The sequence below is a fragment of the Dipodomys ordii genome, unplaced genomic scaffold, assembly GCF_000151885.1.
Source record: "Dipodomys ordii isolate 6190 unplaced genomic scaffold, Dord_2.0 Scaffold20, whole genome shotgun sequence".
In the NCBI taxonomy this organism is placed as follows: Eukaryota; Metazoa; Chordata; class Mammalia; order Rodentia; family Heteromyidae; genus Dipodomys; species Dipodomys ordii.
In genome coordinates, this window is record NW_012267236.1 from 1,370,713 (window position 1) to 1,397,737 (window position 27,025).

The 27,025-nt window shown below is 36.2% G+C and overlaps 1 pseudogene; it reads right to left on the bottom strand.

Moving 5' to 3' along the window:
* The window catches only part of LOC105983572, a 113,877-nt pseudogene extending 89,706 nt beyond the window's left edge, over positions 1-24,171 (bottom strand).
* Between the last annotated feature and the right edge of the window lie 2,854 nt (positions 24,172-27,025).

A 27,025-nucleotide genomic window follows, 5' to 3' on the forward strand; every position in this document is an offset into this window, starting at 1 on the left:
TATATATATATATATATATATATATATATATATATATATATATATATATATATGAACTCAATTCTCCCAAGAGACAGACTCAACTTGACACTATGGAACAAATATGCTACATTAACTTCCTAAAGGCCACTGGGGAACACTTAATGGACTGAAAACTTAAAGGCAAATGAAATGCTAAGTGTTATGTCCTGCTATCCTTCAAAGAGTTTACTGCACTCTTGTTTCTGGCAAATTGGGCTGGCATACTTCCTATATTAGTTCCTTGACACTCAAGGCTGATTTTCCTAACAGAGTCAAGTTAGAGAGCAGATATATTTAAAAGAATGAAGAAGGCCAAAGTTTTCCCAGTTTATAGTCTTACTATTTATTAATTACTGAAAGTAGGAAACTTACACCCTTTCACACCTGCACTTTATTTCACTATTAAAAACTTACTCAGTTTTTCAAGTTGTTATCTAAATACTCTACATAGATAATATAAAGATGCAGTGAAGAAAATGTACAAGGTAGTGTTGTATACTACCAAATTTATGCAGATTGAGGTTATTTTCATCACAACAAATGGAATTATCATAAATAGTTTCCTGGGTACTCTTTCCCTTGTCCCCTAAACACCATGTGAGGAGTTATTTGGGATAGTAACCACTTTCAAATCTCTTGAAGAAAGGCTGTAGTTATATAGGTGTGTTAGCATTATCTATATTTGATTAGTATTATTAGCATTTTGCACTTTGCCCTCAGTGATGTTTGGGAAAAAATTAAGTTGGCATGAAATAACAGCTGACAAAAACAAGAATGTTGGAGAGTTGTATTGTCCATTTTCTGTTCACAATGTAAATGTGTGTGTGCATGTGTGTGTGCACATAGTAGGGTTATAAATGCCTCATTTTATGGATAAAATAATGGAACGCAGAGAAGTTGAAAAACTTTAAAAGATGACAGACTTTCAAGCAAGACAGAATCTTAATTCAACTAGATCAAATCTGTGGTTTAAAGGCTTTTATTTTTCTTTCTATGTTTCACGTATCATGTGAGAAATTTAAAAGGGTATAGACCCAAACTTAAAAATACTGGCTCTTCAACAAACAGTGTTGGAAAAAACTGAATGTCTACATATAAAAGAATGAAAACTGATCTCTCTCTCTCTCTTTCTCTCTCTCTTTCTCTCTTACACTGCATAAAGATTAATTCAAATGAACCAAAGATCTTCATGTAACAGGTGAAATATTGAAACTATTATCTAAAACACAAGGAAAACACTTAAAATACAGGCAGAGGTAATGTCTTTCTGATTAGGACTTCAGTCACTGCTTATGAAATAGGAGCAACAATTGGCAAGTGTCAAATTCAAAAGCTTGTGGCCAGAAGTGGAGATGTGGCACAAATGGTAGAGTGCTATCTTTGAATGAGAAAGCCAAGTAAGAGCCTGTTTTGGAGGGAAGTATTAGGAGGGAAAAAAGGTGAAAGAAGAAGGGGATGGGAGGTGAAGATGTTTAAAGCAGCTTATGTGCATCTATAAAAGTAGAATAATAAAACCCATTAAAATATAAAAAAGGGAATGGAGCACAGGCATAACAAAATGTAATAGAAGGGATAAATTTGGAGTACACACTAAGCATAGGTGGATATATCACAATGAAGACTGTACAATTAGTATAGCCTCATATACTTAACCAAACTGAGTGTCTAGTCATTGCTTCCAATTCTACAACCTTTTGTATATGTCATTAAGGATTCTATTAAAAATGAGTAAGATTTGGGTGCCAGTGACCTACACATGTAACCCTAGCTTCTCAGGAGGCTGAGATCTGAGGATCATGGGTCAAAATTATGTGGGGCAGAAGAGTCTCCATGAGACTGTCTCCAATTAACTACTCAAAAACCGGGAGTGGAGATGTGGCTCAAAGTGGTAGAGCACTAGCCTTGAACACAAGTGCTCAGGGACAGCGCCCAGGCCCTGAGTTCAAGCTCTGTTATTGACAAAGAAAGAAAAAAAGGAAGGAAGGAAGAAAGAAAGAAAGAAAGAAAGAAAGAAAGAAAGAAAGAAAGAAGGGAGGAAAGAAAGAAGGAAAGGAAGGAAGAAAAAAGGAAGAGAGAGAAAGAGTAAGAAAATAGCCTTCTGGAAGTTAGCTTAAATGATCTCTATTTTGCCTGATAGTAAAAAATGGTATAGGGGCTGGGAAGGTGGCTTCGTGGTTGAGCGTTTGCCTTGCATGCATGAGGCCCTGGGTTTAATTCCTCAGCACCACATAAGCAAAAAGAAAAAAGCCGGAAGTGCCACTGTGGCTCAAGTGGTAGAGCGTTAGCCTTGAGCTGAGGGACAGCGTCCAGGCCCAGAGTTCAGGCCCCATAACTGGACCAAAAAAATGGTATAAAAGAAATATGAGAAAATATAAATATATGGACACAGCATAGAAGAAATGGAAGTTCTACAGAGACTGTATCTCCTGATATTGGCATTCTTTTCAGCGTATTCAAATTGATTTTTTTTTGTGCAGTCCTGGGGCTTGAAAACAGATCCTGGACACTATCCCTGAGTATTTTTGCTCAAGGCTAGTGCTTTATCACTTGAGACACACCTTCACTCCTACCATTTTGGTGGCTAATTGGAGATCAAAGTCTCATGAGCTTTCCTGATTAGGCTGGCTTTGAACCATGACCCTCAGATTTTAGCCTCCTGAGTACTGAGGATTATAGGCGTAAACCCAGTTTAAAACTAATTTTATGACCCAATTTTTGAGAATTGTTTTATGATTCTGTATTTATTATAATGACTAAGATATTATCAATGAAGTGTTAAAGTAACATTATGATATTAAAAACCATTCTAGACCTAAAATGAATTGATGATATCATTTAATGGTGAATGTTTAAATCAAAAGGGACTCATCATTTCTAAAATTAATTGTTCATGAATTATTATCAGTAATAATAATTATTAATTTGAGACACCATTGGTTCCCTCATTGCAGTACATATTATTTTGGTTTTATTTGCTGACAGTCCTGGACCTTGAACTCAGAGCCTGAGTGTCGTCCCTGAGCTTTTTCACTCAAGACTGGCACCCTACCACTTGAGCCACAACTTTACCTCCAGCCTTTTGGAAGTTAATTGGAGATCAGAGTCTCATGGGCTTTCTTTGAACCATGTGATCCTACATCAGTCTCCTGAGTGATTAGGATTTTATAGGCAGGAGTCACCAACACCAGGTTCTTGTTTGGATTTTAAAAATTAACTTCAGGGAAGTGGTGCTGTAGCTCAAGTGGTACAGTGCTAGCCTTCAGCTGAAGAGCTGAGGGACAGCACTCAGGCCCAGAATTCAAGCCCCACGACTGACAGAAAAAAATAACTTCAGTAATAATGATACTGGTAATATGGGTTGTAGTAGATTAAATGAGAAGCAACTGTCATCTCTTACATTACTCCTAACTTATCAAGAGCCAGTGGGGCATCCAGAATACAACAAGCATCATGATGATTACCATGATCAAGACCACAGAGAGATTTGCTAGATGGTGTTGAATGGCACATGAAGATTTTTGGTGACCATTGGTTATGCTCTCCCCTGTTTCTTGTCTCTTTCACTTAATTTCCTCAATTATTTTTTTCTATTAACTTTCATCCAGTTTCTCCTTTCTCTTTTTCCTTTCTCTCAACTGTGCCTGAGGCTTAGGTATAATTGCAATTTTATTTTGTTTTTAAAAAGCAAATGAGTTTAAAACGCTGAAGATACCTTGAGGGGGTCAACTCATTACATCTCAGAGGGCTGTAAATTGTTTAAATTTAATTAAGGAATAATGTGACCATTTCATCTCTTTATTATAGTACTTGCCACTTCTCATTTCTTGCTTTGCATTATAAATAATTGCTCTTTCTCTCCCTTGCAAAATATTTACTAAATATGCAAGCAAATGACTAGAAAGTAAGCTTCAAAATGTTTAATGTTGTTATAGTTTTTATTTGATCGTACACATATTACACAGTGGAGTTAAATCATTGAACTTGGAGATGAACTTTTGCCATGCTAGCTACCATTCTTCCATGCTGGGCTCTGGGTGGAAATCATTAAAGAAAGATCTCCATTGTGCTGCCTGGGACTGAGCCTCATCATTCTCCCTAACATGGCACCTTAAGTGATACAATTAGTTCATGAGCAGTGGCATTCCAATTCTAACATTGCCATTGTCCTTCTCTTCTCTACAAAGAATCCAGTTAATTGAAAGTCACTTTTCTCTGTAGCTCAGGTTTGCACTGAGAAAATTATCAAAGACACAGGTAGTAAATTGCAGCCAAATCATGCGACTTGCTGGAGGTGGCATCTGTCCATTTTCTCCCTCCCCTTCCTCTCTTTGCTGTTCTCTCTCCCTCCCTTTCTCTACAACTTGAGTCTGCCTTTTCTTCTTCTTGTCCTTGTTAATTATCTAAATATAATAAGGCATTTTCTAGAAATGTTTTCTTCGTGAGTCTATCACATCTTTAATTGCACTTCATAAGAACCTTTCCTTCAAAGCTTTCCCTGGCAATCAAATGCTCGGGTATCTCAGACAGAAATCAGCCTCTGGAATCTGTAAAAGCAGAAAAATCACATTGTTTTTTCTGTGTTAATGCCAGAAGCCATCTATTAGGAAGAACAATGAGATCCCCACAATGGTCTGAGACCACTCAACTGATTCACCTCTTACAAATGTGTGTGGAACGTAGTCCCTGAAAATTGTGGTCCTTTGGAGAGACATTTCCTTCTGTTAGAAGAACAAATGAAGATAACATTGAATAGACACAGATAGTTAGGTGACCACCTAATTTTTGGTTAGATGGAGTTAATTATTTTTATGAATTACAGTGTCGATCTTCTCAGTCTCATATCTCACCATCCCCCATGGAAAGCAAAAAATAAGCCAGCTAATCTGTTAAGATCACTTTCACCATCTGTCAGTTCTGTCTCGTTTCAGTAAACATATTCTGGTTTGTTAACCTGCCGACTAGGGCCTACACATAAAGTCTATTATAATGTTTGTGTTTGATGGAAAACACCTTCTAAAATGCCAGAGATTATATCAGAACTCTTTTAATTGGGAATAAGCTCCTGATCTACACTGCCTTAAGTTTTGCAGATAAGGAATATTGTTAAAGATGAGATAGAACTGACCATTAGGGAAGCTGCACAAGTTGCATCAACAGCAACAGCAAACTATAGTATAGTAGGTATTATATATAGGTACAGTAAGATTATATCTATATGTCTAATAAACTACCCATGTAACATAGCTGAAGAGAGAATGTATTCAGAGCCATTGACTCCAATAATAGAAGATGTGATGCATCCTTTATCTGTATATTGACATCCTTTATCTCCACATAAAGACAGACATTCAAATGCACAGCAAAAGTTCCATGTTTATACCTCTATAACTAATCAAATTGTGCACAAGCTATATTAAGTTCTAGTTAGCAAGTTTTGTCCTGCTACCATTGCTGTTCTGTGTTTTGTTCTATTTTAGTCTACCTCTGGGCACCTTCAGGAAATGGCTTTCGAGTGTGATAACATGTCTATAAAACCACATTGCAATAATTCCCAAACAATGTCATCAGTACTCTTGCATTCTCCACTTGGAAAAGTGCCTTATGTAGGAAATGTATCTTAAGGCAAGTAATAAACAGTTTCATTAGAAAGGGTCTTTTTAATGGTCCATTTCATAGTTATTGCCACTTTCTTCTCATAGTTGTAAATTTTCAACAATTCGATTTGCTTACTTGTCTTCACCTCTTTGATATCCTCTGTGCTATGAGTATGTCTTACTAAATGTGATAAATAGATGTATAGATAGTTTTCCTACAAATGTCTTTTGTCTGGTAGGTAAATATAGCCTTTGAGAATTGACTGGATTATATATCACAGCCCCTATAGATTCCTTTTGGCCTCTGTTTACAGACTCTCCTGGGTGGACTGGCTTGAGCTATTTCAGACTTGTGAATTTGAGTATTGGATGGGTAATTTCACTGACATCTGTGATGGGTTTGTTGTGGAGGCCCAAGGCTGAGCAGGAGTGCTGTTTCTTCCACGGTGCTTGCACGGACTCATCTATGTCTGTGTCCCAGAAATCATGAAGATATGAAAATGTTGCTAGTTAGTGGAGTAGACTAGAGAAACAGAATCTTTCCTGCTGTCTTCTCATTTTGCTCCTTTTGAAAGGCAAGAGAGAGAGAGAGAGAGAGACAGAGAGAGAGAGGAAAGAAAAGCAGTTGGCCAGACACCTAAAAGAAACCAGCTTCTGGAGTTAAGCTTATAAATGCGAGCTTATAAGCAAGAGCTCAGGCTCTTACAGGAAAAGAAAGGACAAAAGGGCCAAGGAATTACTCTGTCCTGTTTACTCAGAGGATGTTACTTCCTTGTTAAAGGAGAAGAATATAACCAACCACTAGCATTGCCCCACATTGTGGGGGGAAGGTGTTGAGAAGAGGGATGATGAACTTTCTGACTTATCTGAAGGGAAGAATTATTTCTCTCCTAATAATAACTGTAGGCTATTGCAAATCCATTGTTCTTATGGGTAACCCTGTACACCCTTGCAAGAGCAGGAGTAAAACAATCAAGAAGGAGGCCACACGTCTGGACATTTTCTCTGATTGTCCTTGGGTTTCTAGTTAAGCTAATCTTGAGACCAAGAAACATACTCCCTATGATGCTTAATGCTGATGTTGATTAGACAGGATTGAGAAATGTCTGGAATATTAGTAAAGTGCATCTGGGAGGGTGTTTCCAGAAACAGATCATGAGAGCTCTACTCCATCCATGATTTAACCCATTGATGGATGAAAAATTTGGATAGCCTTTTGGAAACTAGTAGAATTGTGGTAGAATTCCTCCTAGTTAGGATTCCTCATACTTAAAGGAAGTAGGACATTGGGAGTTCCTTTTCCAGCTTCCTGTCATGTGGTCCCACCAGGCATGATGTACTGAAATATCTGAAGTTGTGTGCTAAAAGAAAGCTTTTCTCTCAATGTTGTTCTCTCATGTGTTTGTTCCCATGGATGACAAAAATCTGACTAGTCTGATTCTCAGTGGATTTAAGTCTGTCTGTCAGCTGAGATGCTGCTTTGATCTTCATATCTCATGTAGTATTTCCACCTCTGTTGTATTCATTGCCCTTTTCAAATAGAGTAAATGTTACGATGAGTGAAGACCACCTTCTTATGACTAACAAGTATGGCTACCATCCTAAAGCTCTTGCTTGAGACAATTTTAGTCTTAACTCTGGAGTCTGAATGAGTCTGAATAATTTCTTTCTGCCATCTTCAATACTTTATTTTCATTCTCACAGATGATTAGGTTCCACTTAAATATTGTTTCCATATCGATAATACTCCTAGCAAAAAGACATTTTGGAGAGCCACTCATGAACTATTATTTTTTCCATTCAGGTATTCATAACTGCTTTTATTTATGTCACAATAGAAAAGCATAATCTTGCCCCAAAGTGAGAGCATCATTTTGCATTTATAAATTTGGAAATACTTGCCAAGCAAAAGGCTAAAGGCATCTTTAGTTATTATTGTTCCTTTCTGATAAACAGGAAATGTAGAACAAATGATGGAATCCTGTGTATAAGCCACATGAACATTTTAATTGCATAAAAATGTTTAGAGTTTACAGTAGTAGTTTTGGCATAATTCAGATTGCATGTCAATGAATATCCTCTGGCAATTGGGCTGCCATAACAATTTACATATCTATTGGTCTTCTTAGGAATAATATTTCCAAATAAGAAGCAATGGGAAACAAAAAACAATAAATTCTGTGAAAGAGGAGCAGCATAATCATTTGTTTCTATTGTGAATGGTTTTATTTCTGTTTTTCTTTCTTTTAAAAATTATCTTTAAGTAGTTGCATGAGGTAGTTTCCATTCATCAAGGAAGTTTAAGACTGGTTTTAAACTTATGGAGACAATGTACAGGATGGTTAGGAGCACTATTAAAAGGTACTTTTCATCATCATGTGCTGAAGCTTCAGAGAAGAGGGACTCCTAATTTTTGAGTAGAGAGGATTATTCACAATAGGATGATGACTAGGAAGAGAGCTCTAAGCATGGAAGAAATTAATTGCTGCCCTAAACCAACCATTAGAAGCTAGATGATGTAGAGGGCACAGGGTCTTAGATCTTTGACCAATTTTTGCTAATTTTAGTAAATTCCCAGGGATGATTGGGCAAGACCTTGCTTATGTATAAAGTAATTTACTTCTAATACTTTTAAATAATAAGCTTGACATGTTGAATAGAAAATAAAATATGTCCCTAACAAGAGATGTGAATATTTCCATAAATCTTTTATTTGCTTCAGAATTTTTAAGGTCATGCTCAGAGTATCCAGCATGACCATTCTGATCACACTAAATCTCTCTTACATGTTGAACATGGATTTTCAGAAAATGTTAGTGATTGAAGTCACCTAAAGCCAATTTCAGCCAAATACATGGGAGAATCTAGATGTGATGAAGGCAAAGCAGCTGTTTGTGTTTCAAGCCATCAACTTGGAGAGAGATGGTAAAGGCTGAGGCAGGAAATCTAAGTTAATGCTGCTAAATGTTTAATATAGTGTCGAGGAGGAGCAGGTGCACAATGGAAGTACTGATTCCTCTGATCTCACTTCATTGATTTTCCAGTGAACAGAGCATGAACTATTCCCACCCCATTCATAATGTCAGTGTCACATTCGCCTAACCCGTCATAGGCTCATAAAAGTGAATGAAGTGTTCCTTTTTTGTCTTTGATGACTAGTACTTTGTCATTCCCAGCTCCACTGTCAAACTGTGAGTTTAAACTGTGAGAAGCTTTGGATTCTTTGCATTTTTTGACAGATATCTTTGCTCAGCTCTTGGAGAGAGCACCTTGTTATCAAGAATGTAAGTTAAGATTCTGTGGATTGGAAATCTTAGAAAATAAAAATGACCAACTTCTGAAAGAGTTCAGTATCTCCAATAAACATTCTTGTTTTGAGCCACAGACCTGAATATTTCTTTGAAAGTTAGCTGTATAATTTATTTAACAAAATAGGCTTCAGTGGGATTTCATTAGCTTTGAAAATGACACTGCTCTCCACTGTATTGTATTATAGTAATTATTGTGGCAATATTAGGTGATCATTTATATATGAATAAGCCCTAGTCAAGCTCCTCAACTGGTTATAAGGCATTATTAATTTTATTCCGAGGTTACTGTCAAGTAGCAATATCCACAATGAATCATATATTTAGAATATGTCAACAAGTACAATTTTCAGAGAACAACCTCAAATATTTTACTAGAAAATGTTTATCATAGAGTTGTTGGTGAGAAAATTGTTCTGAAGATTGTCTAGATAATATTTATGAAAATATTAATTGTCGGAGGTAGAAAGTTCTATAGAAAACTTTCTCGTCTCAGACATAATGTCTTCTAAAGTAGGCTAACTAAATAACAACATACTTCAAGAGTTAATAAGGTATTAAAAATCATATTTATTTATGAAATGTTGGGGCTTAAGTAATCTCTGAGTCTTGAAAAGGAGAAAGTCAGTGCTGTTCTGTCTACTTCCAATTTCATTCTTGGTTTAACTTCGACTATTGCAGCATTGTGTTCCTGAGCACGTTCTTGCTTTTATTGAGTTAAGGCTTGGTAATAGCTATTGTCCTCCACGGAAGGGCTTCAGAAAAGGCTTCTGAGACTCAACTTGCTAAGTGTGCTTCAAGAATCTTTCTGAGCACCTGATTTATTATAGCCCCATTTTCTCTGTTATGAGGTCCCTCAGGAGAAAAGCCCCTCAGTCCTCAATGTCAGGAACAGTTTTTCTTCCTTTGAGAAAGAGGTATCATTATTATTCATTGCTATGTTAAAATTCTTATAAGCATTAAACACTGAAGATATGAATATACTTTCACTTTCCTCTGCTTATATGTAAACTCAGAGGTGACTGTTTTGCTTATCTCTAAAAGTACATCTAGAAGTTTTGGTATATTATTCTTATACATTTAGCTTTGCATTTTTCCTCTCACTTTATTTTACCATCTTTCAAACTTTACCAAATTTTAAAGACAAATTATTTTATCCATTTGTGTGGAGTGATATATAGCTTTTTGAAATAGGATGCAGATACGTTTTATGCATTCTCTTGATAATATTAGTCTCCTGTAATCTTCATGATATTATTTGTATCTGTCACAGATGACCACATTATCTCCTTCATACGAGAGATGACCCTCAACTTAGAATAGGGCTGTACCCCAATCTCATTGTAAGTTTAGTGTTGAAAAGGCACTTGACACACTAAAGAACTTAGCAACACAGTATGCTCAAGAGTCTTGGTTGTTTCTGCTTGTGATTGGGTGACTGACTGAGCTGGAGCATAACAAGCTTGGAAGAAGATAAAAATTCCAACTCAAAACACATTACTGTAAAAGTTATAACACTTGATTTGAGACCAGCCATGTATACTATATTTTTTTACCTGTTAATACTTTGACCACCATTATATTAACTGAAGAAATAATGCTTTGATGTGTCCTAAGAAACTTACCATTTACAGAGATAGAGAGCATTGCAGGCAGGATCAGGGATTGTGTATGTGTATTCAGGGGGAAGAGGAGAGAGTCGGGAGACCAAGTTAGGACACATTAAGTTTAAGATAAACGTAGTTTCAATTATATCATTATTTTCCAAAAAACGTTTAAAATTTACCCTGTAAGCAATGACAGTGGAATAGGTCTGGACCTTTTAGTCAATGTCTTTTTCGGTGTCTTCCTCTGATGAACAATCAAGTAGAATTTGATTCTGCAGGACACATTTCATCTAATACTCTGAAACCAGATTTCAGATCTTTGATTAACAGAGTGAAATGGATTTGTAATGGTGATAACGGTTCTTTCCCTGGGTCTCAACTCTTTCACTGTCAGGAATCAAAAGGAAGATGCGTGGTTTCCAGTGAACACCATCATGTCATTTTTGGCCTAAATGAAGACATAACTCTAGATTATGTCCCATGAATTCCAATTTCCAAAGCACTACATCCATCTTGACCATTTTTTAAACCTCAAAGAACAAAAATCAGGGCAGTTTTTCATTGATATCAGGGCAACATTTGAGGGTACCATCATATCTCAGTCATCATGGAAAATACTATGTTAATGCATTCTTTTAAAAATAAAAATTATTGTAAAATCCATGTGCTGACAATACCACTGTTGTATCTACATTAGGAGTCTGACATAAGGAAAACTCCCTTATGGTAATATAGTTTTTATTTAAAATAGTGATCATTTATTTATCATAGATTTTTAAATTGTGGCTTCTAAATTTTGTCCCCAAATCTAGTGCTTCACTCCAGACTCAGATCTGTCTGCTGAGCCATGGTTCCCTTTCATCTCTGTTGATGTCAGCTGCCACAGGAATGTCAGGTCTCATCTCCTGGGTCAACCTGCTGATTCTCCCTTTGTCTCATTCCAGTCCCCTTTAACCTGTACTTTGCCTTCTGGAATTCACACTTAGTTAAAAACTTGTATGAGTCATAGAAGCTTATAAGCTAGAAGCTTGTACGAATTGAACCAAGAGTATATATAAATCACTTCGCAGATCATTAACAAGCAAAGAGAATGAAGCAGTAATAGTAATAGTCGTTTCAACAATGAAGAATCCAGGACTGGATGGATTAACTGGCAAATTCTGCTAAACCCTTAAAGAAGAAATGATATCAATACCTCTCAAACTTTCCCACAAAACATAAAGGGAAGGAAGATTACCAAATTTGTTCTATCAAACCAGTATTACCATGGTATTACAATCTGATAAGGACATAACAATAAGCATTATGCAACAATTTCCTTGATGAAAACAGATGTAAAAATCTAAGTAAAACATTTTCAGTATGTATGATTCAACATATACAAATCAATTGTTATAAAATATATAAATAGAATCAAGGACAAAAAAAATAACACAGTCATCTCAATAGATGCAAAAAAGGCCTTTGGCAAAAAGCTTTTAACATTGCTTTATGACAAAAACAATCAAGAAACTAGAAGTGGAAAGAATATACCTCAACATAATAAAAGCTACATAGGACAAATCTGTAGCCAGCATTGTATTGGATGAGTAAAAACTGAAGATCATTTCCTCTAAAATCAGGAGTGAAACATGGATATCAATATAGTACTGGAATTAATACTGGATTTAGCATAATATTGGAATTCCTAACCAGAGCCATAGGTAGGAGAAAAAATAAAAGGGTTTTGAATAGGAAAGGAAGAAGTCAAATCACCCCAATTTGCAGCTGATATGCTCTTATAATTAAAAGACACAGAGATTTCATAAATAATCTAGAATGGATTAAACATTTTAATGAAGTAATAGGATATAAAATTAATATACAAAAATCAGTTACTTTACCATATCAACATTGAACAGACTAAGAAAGAAAGCAAGAAAATAACTCTACTTATCATAACCTGGAAAAAGAGATCTATGAATAAACTTAACCAAAGAGGTAAAAGATCTCTGTAATGAAACAGCTCTACAATGAAACCCTGAAGAAATAATTTGAAGAAGACACTAGGAGATAAAGATCTCCTAGTTTGTATATTATTAGAATTAATATTATGAAATGGCTATGCTACTGAAAGTAATCTGCAGATTCAATGAAATACCTATCAAATTATAATGTCTTTTTTGACTGAAATGGAAAAATCAATTCTAAAATTCATATGGAAACATAAAAGATCCCAAATAGCACAAGTAATTCTGAGCAAAAAGAGAAATGCTGGAGGGTATCACAATATGGACTTCAAGTTACAGTTTAGAGTCATAATAATAAAAAGAGCATAGTACTTATACAAAATCAGACACAAAGGCCAATGGGACAGAATAGAATGACAGCAAACTCTTACTACCAGAACCATGTGATTTTCTGACAAAGTTTTTATTCCATATTGTTGGGATGTTTATGAGAATTACAAACATCTTTTCTGGACAAAGTTGCAATGTTCGGTTGAAGATGAAGCTTTACAAGTTATCAATTCTCATCAATGTGCTCTATTCTCATCAATGTAGCTTTACAACCCTTATTCCCTTGTCCATTTAAGATTATTTAGATACAGTCTACTACATGGTGCGTATATGCTGTTTTGGAAGTTATGTGTACTATGCCATAGCAGATTGTTTTTGTGTAAATGACAGTCATCATCCGTTCTCTTCTTCTTTCATAACAGCTATAGTTTAATTTGAGATGGCAATATATCTACCTGAAGATATTACCTTTCTTAATTGAATATTGTCTAATGTGATTTTTAGAGGATTTTATTTTTCTTTCTTTCTCTCTCTCTCTACACACACACACACACACACACACACACACACATACACATATATATATTCAATTGTTTCCTATATGACAATGCCTATATGAAATAGTTATCAGATGGCAATACATACACACACACCTTAGTGGTTAATAAATATTAACCTAGGGGTTAATAAATATGATTTAATTTGGAAACAGGGATTTCTGTTCAGATGTAGTAAGTTTAAATAGATTCAAATAAGTATTTTAATTATATCATAGAAGGAAGAAATGGAAATAGGAAGTTACTGATAATTACATGCATTTCTAATATGTGAATTTCTGATAGTTTTATTGATATCAGCTACTCATGTAACTCAGGAAATTGCCTGATATTTATTCTGGCCATTGCATTCAAATTCTTGCTTTGGAGACTTAATTCCCAAAACAAATAAAGATGCTAGAAATGCAGATATTTATGTTCAGCGAATATAGTTTGAAGTGAGTTATCTCTAGTGCTCATTAAGTATGGTTTATGATTTGTTGCTAACACAAACCTAATTTTAGAATAAATATAATAGGATCACAGGCTCATCTGAGAGATAAATGAGATAATGCATGTCGAAATATCTAATGGTAAACACAAAAGGTAATTCCTCTGGAAACACATGTGCTGCAAATGCAATACTGGGCAAAGAAGATGATGATACAATTAGAAATGCCCTAATACCCTGGTTCTTATGCCTTAGATTTCTCATATTATGTCTCTCCATTCTTGCATCTACATTTTTTTTCCTGTAGGACCAAGTTGGTCACATATTTGAACTTGTGTTTTTGGAGGGAAGGGAAAGTAATTCTTAATGTAATGTCTCTTTTGGCTTTGATGTGTGTGGCATGTCATGTTGGAGTGCTCTAAGAAGCCATCTTCCTATATCTGAATGATGGCTTCAGTGACTCTAACACTTGTTTAAAGAGATGATAATCATGGCTGCAGATTCTGAGATCTACTCAGTTCAACCAGCTCAGGAGTACATTATCTTTCAGAGGATAAACAAGAGGAAAGGATTAATATCAGCACTAGCTGTGTTTTATTCACTTATGTTTTCTTTTTATTTATTTATTTTTATTTATTGTAAAGGTGATGTGCAGAGGGGGTACAGTTACATAAATAAGGCAATGAGTACATTTCTTTTCGAGTAGTGTTACCCCTTCCCTTGTATTTTCCTGCTTTCCCTCTTATGTTTTCTAGAAAAGTTTCTACTGGAATACATTAGTTCTCTATGGGGGAAAAACACACATAGTTACTCAGGTTTATCTTGGGCATTTAGTGAATGTTATTAGAACATTAAGATAGTGCTATAATATTATATTGCTTTTTAAAAAATTACATATTCTTTCTAGTAAGCTCAGGGTTTGAGAGTTATTAAGAAATCCTTAAACTGTGTCCAATTTCCCCATTCCATTCAGATACTTGATCTTTCTTTCTTAACCTAGCCTCAGAATTTCCTACATTTTGATTTTAACTCCTTTTTTCATCCACTGGAAAGATTTAATGAATTCATGACTTGAATAATAGATAGTAATCAGGTACCCAAAATATCTGCCACTTGGTTGTGATTTTGAAATCACTGGTTCATTTCTGTTAGTTTTTTTTCTTCTTCCCTATAACTTTAATCATCTTTATTTAAAATATCCACTCTAGGTTATAGAAATAATTTGGTTCCCAATGTGTAAAATACTAATTCATACATCTATAGATCTATGAACCACTTTTCTCAATGGTTCTAATGATCAAGCTATGTGCTATAATTAGGTAGGTTTCCTTTTTTATTTCCTTTGGCATTCCTTAGTTTTCTTTTCTAGATCTTTATGAAGTCTGAGTTGTTCGTATGAAAGGGAGTATTTTAACTATGCATTCCACTATACTCCTTTTTAGTGTTTTCTACACAAGGATGGGCTCTCACCTATGTGAAATACTATGGCTTGTCTCTTCACCACCAAGAACATCCCTGACCTCCACAGGTCTGGAGGCACAACTGATGAGAGGACTCATCCTGTCAGAGTCTAGCTGTGGTCATTTGATCCATATTGTTGATGACTAAACTCCAGATCTGACAAATCTGCCCTAACTGATTTTTCTGGACAGGGATTTCTTATCTTTTTTTTTTTTTTTTTCCAGTCGTGGGGCCTGAACTCTGGGCCTGGGCGCTGTCCCTCAGCTCTTCAGCTCAAGGCTAGCACTCTACCACTTGAGCCACAGCACCACTTCTGGCTTTTTCTGCTTAGGTGGTGCTGAGGAATCGAACCCAGGGCCTCATGCATGCAAGGCAAGCGTTCTACCACTGAGCCACCTTCCCAGCCCTGGACAGGGATTTCAATTTTGTGTTTGTGTTTGTGTGTGTTTGTGTAGATAGGAACAAATGATTAAAATTATTCAGCTGTTGCTAATCGGTATTTGGTACCTAAATGTGACCTCTGGATAATAGTGCTATGCCAACCCAGGTCATTAGGAGTATTGTACCTCCTCTAGAGGTGACCCCTTTTCCTCCCTTCCCCTGTACAACATTCTGTGATCTCTATCTGCCTCAGGTCATCCCAGCTGGAAGCTGATGGGAAAACTTTTCCACACTGAGGTGTTAATGAGATGGCATGTTAATTCTTTTAGAATAGTTGCATAATTAGGGAACAGGAAAGGAAGAGAGCTTTGAGAGACTTTTAAGATTTGCCCCTCTAGTACATTACTTTTCACAATATTTTTTATTGTTGTCCAAATTGATGAACAGAAATTAGATTAAACTCATGTGTACTCATTTATTTATCTTAAAAAAGGACACAAAACTGTACAATATATCACCATCATTTCATAAATAATGTAGTATTTTCTTAGACAAACAGTAAAGGACAGAGTCTCAGATTAAAGGCCAGCATTATTTTTTTATAAAAGGACATACACCGTTAATTCTGAATGCATCAATTTTGCATGAGTCTGTGTTTTGTATGTATTTTTGTGCTAAGTCTATTTCAAGTAGACATAATTGTATAGTAAGAAAAATTAAAGGGAAGGAAAGAACAATAGAAGAACAAAAAGTGAAAACCAAATATTCGACTGTATTCCAGACACTGATCAGGACATTGATACTTAGATACACAAACAGTTGTGAAAAATCTGGCTTTGTAGGGATCTAGTTATGATGACAATATTGAGCTTGAGTTCTGGGAAATCTCTCCTACCATCCACCTGTCCCTTGTGTTAATAACTACATCCATCTTACCTTCACATATGCTGAGATACCTGCATCCCAACTCGGTCACTCCCTTCTTATATAAAATCCCCATTATCTCTCTCTCTCTCTCTTCTCTCTTCTTTTCCCCCTCCTTCCTTCCTCCTCTGAGACTTTCTAATTAATGAATACTCTCTTCCCAAAGCAAGAGCCTGATTAAAATCATTTCCTTTGTTGTCTGGTACATTTTGCCTTTCACAAGGAATGTATCCAACCCAGGCCACCTCTTTCTCACCCTTTTCTGCTGTAATCAATTCTTCATTCTTTTGGAACTCAGAGAAGTCAAGGAGCAGTTTCTTTGCTCTACTTTGCCCTGCTGAGAGAGAACAAAAGAAGACAGGAGAATGTTACCTGCTTCCACATAGCCCTTTAGATTGTGGACATTCAGCCTGGGGTGAGTATTTACTGGCTCAAGGAGGAACATGGCGGGATTTTCCTGACAAGAACATGTCTGTCCTTAAGAGTCTTTCTGATGCCCAGTGACTAGGGCATGGCTTTTTTAAACAAAACAAGCATGAAAAGAATATTTGTTCTTGAGATTTTATCATTAGAATTTGCTTTATATTACAATTATAGTTTCAAAGCTGATTCCCTTATTCCTTTTTTTAATATGTTTTTTATTGTAAAAATACTGTACAGAGGGGTTACATGAGCAAGGTAATGAGACATTTTCTATCAAGCATTGTGACCTCCTCTTTTGTTTTTCCCCTACCCTCCCTTCCCTCCCACCTCCAGAACTAGGTTCTCCCCCTTCCCCGGGCCTCCCCCCCCCACCTAAATTGTAAAGCTCATTTCTCAACATAGTGTCTTGTACCTCTCATTGTTACAGTGGGTCAACCTGTATCCCTATTTAAGCATTTTGTTTTTTCCCTTCCCCTCCCTAAGCTAGAGAAGTGTATATACAAGATTCAGGGCACCAACATCAAATACAGTGAAAACAGGGGGAGGAACATACAAAGAAACAAAAAAAATCACATGGCTCATTATAAATACTTTAGGAACTATAGCAAGAAAGAAAAAAACCACTTGTGTCCCTATCTTGGGGTTCATTTAGCTTAACATTATCTTATCTGGTCATATGTACATAGGTTTTGATCTTTTCTCCCTTAATCCTTTAAATTTGATAAACACATTTTTTTTACACTATTTATGTCTTGTCAACTTTAAAGATCATTATAGGAGTGATAACATTCAATTGACAGAAATTGGCAAAAATGAACATTTAAGTAATAACTTACATTTAGATCTAGTATATTCCTTTAATTTTTTTTAGTTCTTTTAGACCCTGACTTTGCAAGCCTTCCAGTTGTAGAAAGCAAATTTAATCATCTATGGACTTAATTCTGTCTTGACAGGATATAGCGTTAGTAATCCAGGTAAGTTACTATAGACAAGACCTGAGGTTTTTCATTTCCTGCCATTTAGAGAACATATACTCTGTTGCCTACATACATCTCCAACAGCTATTCTTAGTCTAAACATTTCAAATTCAGTTGGATTCCATTTATTTGAACATGCATCTTACCAAATAGTTTTCATCTGAATGGAGTGGGCAATATTTCATAGAAGCTGTAGATAATCTTTTTCAACAATCTTTCCCTGATTAATTGAAAGAAGGATTTATTTTTTATATACTTTTTCTCTAGCTGGTCACAGGTCTCTTGTGGATTAAAAAAGATAATTGCAATTAGTATTATGCAAAACAGCCAAGTTACAGAATCGACCTCTAAGTGCCTATCAATGGATGATTGCATAAAAATGTGGTATCTTTACACAAGAGAACACAATTCAACCTTAAGAAAAGAAGTGGAACTCCTTATTTGTAACAATAATATGGAAGAACTTGTGGAACACACTGGTAAGAGAAATAAGTTAGGGGCACCAAGCCACATACTATATGATCTTTTTATGTTAAAAAATAGTTGAATGCATAAAAGTGGAGAGCAGAATAGTGATTATGAGAATGAGCTATGGGTGGGCTGGGTCACAGGACTAAATTTCAGTTAGATAAGAGGAATATGTTCAAGAGATCTATTGTACAAAAAGGTGACTGTAAATAATCCTAGTGTATTGTGTTGAACATTGTGGGGAGAGATTTTAAACTCAAATCCCAAGCCTCCCAAAGTATGTAAAGTAAACCTGACTAACTACATTTAAGCATTCTACAAGTCTCCAAATCTCATCATTTGTATGCTATAAGTATATATAAATATATAGTATAGATATATAGATATAGATATATACCTATGTGTATATATATATTTGCAAATTAAAAAGATATTAAAGGTATAAAAACCCTCTCCAGATGGAATCTGCATAATTCCCATAGTTGGTCTGTTTGGAAAATGAATCTAGTTTGTTATTGCTTTTGTACTTATTCTACATATTTCTTCATTAAGTTGTATATGTAACTCACTGGGGAAGGCTACCTCAGGCTAAACCCATGTCCAACAAGAATTTGAGGTTCTAAAAGGTAGGGAGAATCTTGGGAAACAAAGATTATACCTTCCATTATACACCAACTTAACTGTGTAATATCTATGACAAAGTATGTAAGGAAAACTCAGTGAAGCCACATGTTTGGAAAACTTGAGTGATAGTCTTTTCAATATAACAAGTAAACATACAATTAATTTTGCGTTTGTATTTGGATATAAACATAACAATTCCTTTAAAAGGAACATCTTAGGTGTATTCTATTTATAAAACAATTTATTATGAAAGCAAGAAAGATTGCAAAGCAAACACTCTACAGCAAGAAGAGTCCTTCAGATTTTGTGAGTGAGGATATATCACAGAAGGAAATAGTCTTGGGTAATAAAACAAGCAGACTCTGCTAAATAGACTATGTGACACAAAATACGTATTGCTCCTGAAGTAAATTAAATATGACTTAGGAGAGTGAGCTAAAGAGACAATTTCTGGGACCAAGGGGCTAGAACCTCTTTCAATAAATAAAATAAATCCTAACAAGCATGGGTTTTTCTCCCTCTTTGGGCCTTTCCTATTAAAGTGATAAATGATTATGAATCAGACACCCAGCTACATAATCAAATGGTTTGAATGGGACTCAGCAATATGACACAAACAGTAATTTTGATTCTTCAAACTTCTCGAAATAAAACTAGGTTAGGATAAAGAACTGAATTTAAACCTGAATAGAAGCTCTTTAAATTCCTGTTTTCTGACCCCATCTTTTCTGCATGCTCACATGTACTCGCAGAAGTGAGATAGATTTATGGTCACCAATCCAACGTTGAAAAGACCTTGGGTATCTGTGTCTGGCTGCCTTCATCCAGCCAACTTGGTCATAAAATACCTGGGTTGGTTCTGTCTATTCTGGAGGGGAGTGACAAAGTTGTGCTGAACAATACAAGAAGAGACTTCAGAAGGAAAACCTGTGATGCATTCACGATTTCTTTATCTCCTTCTTGTCCTTGTTCTTGTTCTTTCTTAGCCTCTCACAGTCTTTGTGTCTTTATGACCACGGAGTACAGAGTATTGACTCCTGATCAGAACAGCAGTTTACTATCCTGATGCTGTGTTATTAGATCATCCATCTCACTTTATGATTTAGTTCTAAGTACAGAGGCTCATACTTTAGAGACTCAGTCACCAGTTTGTGGATGGTTGGGAGGTTGCAGGATATTTGAAAGGTGGAGCCTAGTGGAAGTAAGTAAGGTCATTGGTGACAGGTTTTAAAGGAATGCTGAGACTTCATCACCCTTCTCTCTGTCTCTCTTTCTCTGCCTATCTGTCTGTCTGTCTCTCTTCTTCCCTAGTTTCATGAAGAGATTAGATTTGTTCCATTCCTTGCTCTCAACCATAAACAGTCAACCAACCATGGATCCAAACATCCAAAGCCATGAGACAATACAAACCTTTTCTTCTTCTAAGTGAAATTTCTCTGGTAATTTGTGAGAGAGATGGAAATCTATCTAAGATACCTACCATCCATACAAAACCACATAAACTTCTATATAAGTCTGTTCCACTCTCTTATTCTGCTATTTCTTAGATTACAAATAGGTTTTAGTAAGTTGGTTACATATAAAAATAATCTATCAGGGACAGCTCAAGCTACTAGAAAAAAAATCACAGACTGTGGTAGCTTAAAAAGCAGGTTATTATGTCTCAGTTTTAGAAGCTGGACTGTCTAAGGTAAGAGTGCCAGCATGGTTGTATTCTGGAGAGAATCTTCCTCCTGACTTGTATAGGGTTGCCTTATTGTTGTATGGCAGAGAAAAAAGGAATTCTAGTCTCCTTTTACAAAGACAGCACTCATGCTATGGGCTTCTCATATGACCTTACCCAAATCTAAAAATCTCCTGAAGGCTCTACCTTTACCATTACGTTTGGGGATTAGGAATTTAATATGTGAATTTTGGGTGAACACATTCAGTTCATGCTACTCAGTTTATGAGCTCCTTATTTTGTTATCTTCTAAGGCAATGTATGGCAGTTAGGGACAAAGATGTAAATAAGTAGCTTTTTTAGCAGTGGCAAATTCTTTTGCCTTTTTCCAATTTCTTTAAACCATTTAGGAGACATTCACTTTTGTCTGAGGCTGGTTCAAGTTATGTAGAGTTTAGTTAATGTATATGTGGCATCTGACGGGATTTCTAATCTATTTGTCTCTTTGTCAAACAAGGGAGAGAAGGAGTTGGGCCTAAGTCAGCATGAAATCTCAAGATAGGTATAGTGATGTCATAGGAATGGAAGGAGAGCTAGGGAGAGACACTTGTTTAACTGGCTTCTCAAGGTGTGTCTTGTAGTTAGAGATAGGGCACTATGTATGCCCAGATGGAGAGCTGTCATGCAGGGGATAGTGGTTGGCTGATAGGTTATTATGTGTGTATAGCTAAACCAAAGGTAACTTCCTATCTCTCCCACAGTCACCAAGAATACCAGCTAAATAAGTGCTTGAGTATGGTAAGAATAATGAGCATGTTCTATCATATCATAAGCAACATTTCACAAAACTGCTATGTCCAGGAACTGAGAGATTTTAGTGAGAAGGTGTCAATGCCACTGAACAATTTACTGTACAGAGAATTGCCATTCAGACCTGAAAACACTCCTTCCTAAGAGGCAACACCCAAGAGTTCACACATGAACTCTGAACCATACCCATTTGTCTTAGTATTGACTTCTTTTCTTTTGATAGAGTTATCTCTCAATATAAGGCAGGAAATCTGTGGTTTACTTTAGCCCCTCAGATATTTGGTCCTCATACAATCCTTTCCCAGGTGCTAAATGTACCACACAGTCTGTCATCTTACAGTTCTGGAGGCAAGGCATCCAAAATCAAAATGCCGACTGTGCCAAGCTCTTGCTGAAATCTGTATGGAAATCCTTCCACTTACCTTACTAGTTTCTGGTGGTTTCTGGGTAAACTGGCTTTCCTGGACTTCATATGTGTGCTTCTGCAGCCTCACATGTTCACCTGTTGCAAGACACCATTTTCAGTTAGGCGCACACATATTTCAATTGGACCACTTATTAACTATTTACATTGACAGACCTTATTTTCAAGAACGGTCCCTTCTACTTCGACCTATTATGCCTTTCTGGTGAGATGAGAAAACAAACCTAGTTTAGCCCTGTTTCATTACAATACATTTGTGTTATAGAAATCAAAGACAGGGAGTTTCTTCAATGCAAACTGAAGTTAGTCTACACATGGCTGATACAATTGTTTCTTTATTGTTTACTCTGAATCTGTAGGGAAGGAGCATATCATCAGCTCCCACTAACAAATGACATTAATGGTCTAAACTCTTCATTCTAGGACAGTGATACTACAAAAGAAATTTTGATTTTTTAAAGTTTGTTTCTTAGCAGTACCTTGGTTTGAACTAAAGGTGGTATGCTTTCTCGGCAGGCCCTTTGTTACTTGAGCCACTCTACCAGCTCCTTTTGTATTGGATATTTTCAAGAGAGTGTCATGCTTTACTTCTGGGCCAGTCTGGACTTTGATCCTCCTATTTTTGTTTTCCTATATTGCTGAGATAAAAGTACATTCTACTGTGCCCAACTGTTGGTTGAGATGGAGTCTTGGAAAACATTTATTTTTTTGGTGGGGGAGGGCCTGGCCTCAAATCTTAATCTCCTAATCCCCGCCTCCCAAATAGATACAGTTACAGATTTAAACCACTACATCCAACTTGAAAATACAATTTAAGGAAGGTTTTCAGATTCATTTCAAATTTGTTTTCCTGAGTAAACTTCTAGTTATAGTATAAAATTATCTAACACTTATCACAATTTCAGTTGGGAGATGTACCACAGGTGTAGTTGGCCACAAACTGAACAAGTTGATTTCTAGTTTCAGCATAAAATTACCTAATACTTACCACCGTATCAGATGGGAGATGGCCCACATTTTGTTATAAAATGAATGCGTCCATCCAGAACTTTCAGGGTTGAAGCTTTAGTCCAAATGGGATGGTATTTGTAGATGGAGAATTTGAGTTATAATTAGATTTAGATAAAATTTAGATAAAATCATAGAAATGGTGTCCTCTTGATGTTATTAGTATCCTTAACAGGAAGAGACACCAGCCAGCTTCTTCTCCTCCCCTCTCCTCAGTGATAGTGCAATGAGAGGAAGCCATCTGGAAGTCATACTAGAGCATCCTGAATTCAGATGTCTTTTCAGAACCATGCTGAAATAAATTTGTTTTTTAAACCACCTAGTCTATGCCATTTTGCTAACATACTCTGAGCAGAGTAGGGTACACTGATTATACTGTGCCAGCTCACCACAATGGGAATTGTTAAGAGGCAGGTTGTGGGCAGTTGCCAACTTTTTCATGCATAACCTACATTGCAACTTTTTTTTTTCTGGTCATGGGGCTTGAACTCTGGGCCTGGGCGCTGTCCCTTGGCTTTTCAGCTCAAGGTTAGCACTCTACCACTTGAGCCACAGCACCACTTCTGGCTTTTTCTGCTTATGTGGTGCCTCATGCATGAGAGACAAGCGCTCTGCCACTGAGCCACCTTCCCAGCCCCCATTGCAACATATCACTGAATTTTGATTAACATATCACTGAATTTGTATTATACTGGAAATATCCCTAATTTTTACATGAGAAAGTGAAAACTAGGAAGATTTGGTAAACTCAGGGTAAGATCAATTTTTTAAAAAATAGTTTCTTCCTTTTCCTTATGCTCAGTGTCTTGTATATAATTTTGTAAAATTGAAGTCTGGCTTACACTTTATATAGCAACATGTTATATATGGTGTCGGGGGAAAAGAGAGACTGTAAGGACCGATTCTAGTTAAAATGTCCTGGCTACTATTGTTATTGTTGTTTCTTTCTGAAGTGTACCTGAAATTGCTGTTATGACAGCTTTATGGGTATACTTGTCTGCTGAAATCTGTGAAGACAAACAGAAGGTGGAGAAAGCCAGGAGCAGAGACATTCACTGACAAGACAAGGAGGTCAGGGAGGAGAGACTAAGCAACCCTTGGAGGCACAGAGGCAGGAGATGTATCTCGGGAAGTGAATTGCAATTTCACGATTCCATTATGTGCAACAGGGCTTTCATCCACCTGATTGGTAAAGGCCAGAGACAGTTTCATTCTGGCTTATGAACATGATGAAATGTGTCCCAGTGTGGATCAGCAAACGGAGGAAACCTAATCAAGTGGCTGTAAGAGTCTCAAACTACAAATTGGCTTGAACAGATTTAATATAAAAATGTATTATCACCCTAGCCACCAATTGCATTATTTGTCCTTCATTATAAATCACACCTCAAATCTAAGTGTTTAGAGAGCATTGAGTCAGAGTAACAGCACTTTCCCTCCAGATATACACATTGCACCTTCTTTGATTCCTTCTCTTTACACTCACAGAGGAAAGGGTAATATTTAATGAGATTTAAGGGTGACTGTATAATATAAGCTGTTACAGATTCTTTGGAGGTTAAGGTAATGTCCTATATTTAGAGAAAGCTGGGTAAATAGGTCATACTTACTTTTTGTGTTTGTAAATCACTGTATGAGATATGCCAGGGAAATGTGAATGAAAGAGGTTCTTATACTTTAGGAGTAGAGCAAATATTATAATGAGGACCATTGCATGAAACATAATAATACATTGAAGATTCAAGGAGGGTAGTGGCTATCAATGTAAATTTCTAAAACGTACACCCAGAGATTTACGTTTGGAAAGGGCATGTAAAAAAATCCTCTTGGGGAGTGAATCTTTTAAAGATGGACACAGTGAAGACCCATTGATTTAGATAAGAACTTCTTCAACTGTGTAATCTCCTTCTAAACATCTATGGAATGTTTTACACATTTAAAGAGATGATATTGTTTATATTTTAATAGGTCTCTCTAATTTTTCCAAATTAATGTTATTTTGTCTAGTAATGGTCTATCCTTGTTTTATGAGTTTGTTCTTTATTATTTAATAATATATGTACTTTTACAGTCCTTTATACTTGTTCTAGTTCCTTCAAATGATCAAATTCAGTTTCTGTCTCGCTGCATCTGACTTATATGGAACACACTGGAGTGCTTCCTTATGTTTCTGTAGGTTTTCCTCACGAATCTATCCTTAGAGAGCAAATTATCCATGGGAATCTTAGGAATATCCCCAGTCATACAAGTTCCATAAAAGGTTTAATATTTAAGACTTTAATGCCTCCATTAAAGTCTTGTGGGGATCAGGAATCTTACTTAGATCAATTCTTCAGTAACTTTTTGTTCTGGTAGTCTTTGGTTATCTCACCCAAATGTGGCATCGGCTACAAACTCCAGTTCCCTTTACAATCATACGGAAGAGCTGATCCTAAGCAAAACTGTGCATCTGTGACACAGATTTTCTAGTTTGTGTCCACAGACTTGGAAAATCCTCTCTTTGTTCCTTTCATTATGAATACTCCTGTCTGACCAAACATGAAAACTCCAACATACATCAGATGCTGGTACCACTGTTCTTCTCTAGCGAACCATTTGGCATATTTTTCTGTTTTATGGCTTTTCCTTTAGAAATTTTCCTTTTCCAAAACCATTGTTTAGTCAGATAAGGAGATGCCTGTATGTGCTAGGACTAGCCATCTGTCAGGATGATGTGGGGGTTTGAATTATTGTCTCCATTCTGTAGATGACAATGGAAGAGGAGATATGTCCAGGAGAGACTGTGTTAGAACGGCAAGCATGATATTACTGAGACACACTCAGTATTTGCTAATTAATAAATGCACCAATATAGGCAGCACAAAGAAACATTTACAGGAAATTGCAGGTGGTGAGGGTGTGGGGATGATAAATACAGATGCTGAGTCACCAAAGGAACAATTACAGATTTAACTATCTTTAGGGAGAAAGCAGTAACAATGAGCAGGTTCGAATAGAAATAGGGAGTGTCAAGGACAGAGTCTAACTAGCGCAAATAAGCCCTACCTATACTTTCTGAAATAAGTGCTGGCAAAATGCCACATCTGCTTGCTAAGTTTATACTGGGCACTATTTTGCTGCTTGAGGCTTAAATAATTTAGACTTTGTTTTTTAAGCAGTGGGACTAGACTGTTCAAAATTTATCCTTTGAAGTCCACTGTAGTGTCCTTACTGTTGATATTAAGCAAGTATCAAAGGTGAGTTTACGTTCTGTAAGCATATGTAAAATGAGTATTGGAACAGTTTTTCCAATATACAATAGCAGGACAGGAAAGTAGATTGTTAATTATAGTATGGATATATGCTCACACGTTTGGAAAAATAGCAAATAAATGTTACTTAGAGTATCACTGAAGAGGCAGATTTCCTTTCTCAAGTAGAGTCTCAAGGGAGAGGAGGAAGAGATAAGATAATGTGCTTTGATTCCACAGTCTCTGTAAAGAGAATAAGCTGGACTAAGACAAGAAAATCACAAGACTAGTGAGAGAAGCAAGGGAAGAGAGAAGGGGGTGGTCATGATTCATTTTTGGACAGCTTACCCATTTGAATTTTTTTTCAGTCTTCACAGGTTAAGCCTCCTGTGTTTCTTTCTTATCCCAGGATGGTGGTTCTCAAAGAGTAGTTTTCAAATCAGAAACATCAAGTGGACCCCAATGATCTTCAGAGGATCCTCATGACCCCAGATGTTTAAGAGCCACTGTATTTAGGAAACATTATAGAGAAGATATATTTCTGCATCTCTATGGAGCTATCAATATTACACAGAACTTCAAAAATAGCTAGCTTGGAGTAATAAGGACACTACTACTAACAATTGGCTCAGTGCATTTTCCTATATGTCTAAGTTTTTTATATGAATTATTTTATTATTCCAATATTGTAAACATGGGGATTGTGTATGCCCAGGGAAGTTTAAGAAACTAACCCTAACCCTAGTTGACATAATAGAACTAGCTGCATGTCAGGATCTCTTCTTCAGGAATCTCTTGCCAAGAAAATTTGGATTGTATTTGATGTTGGTATAATT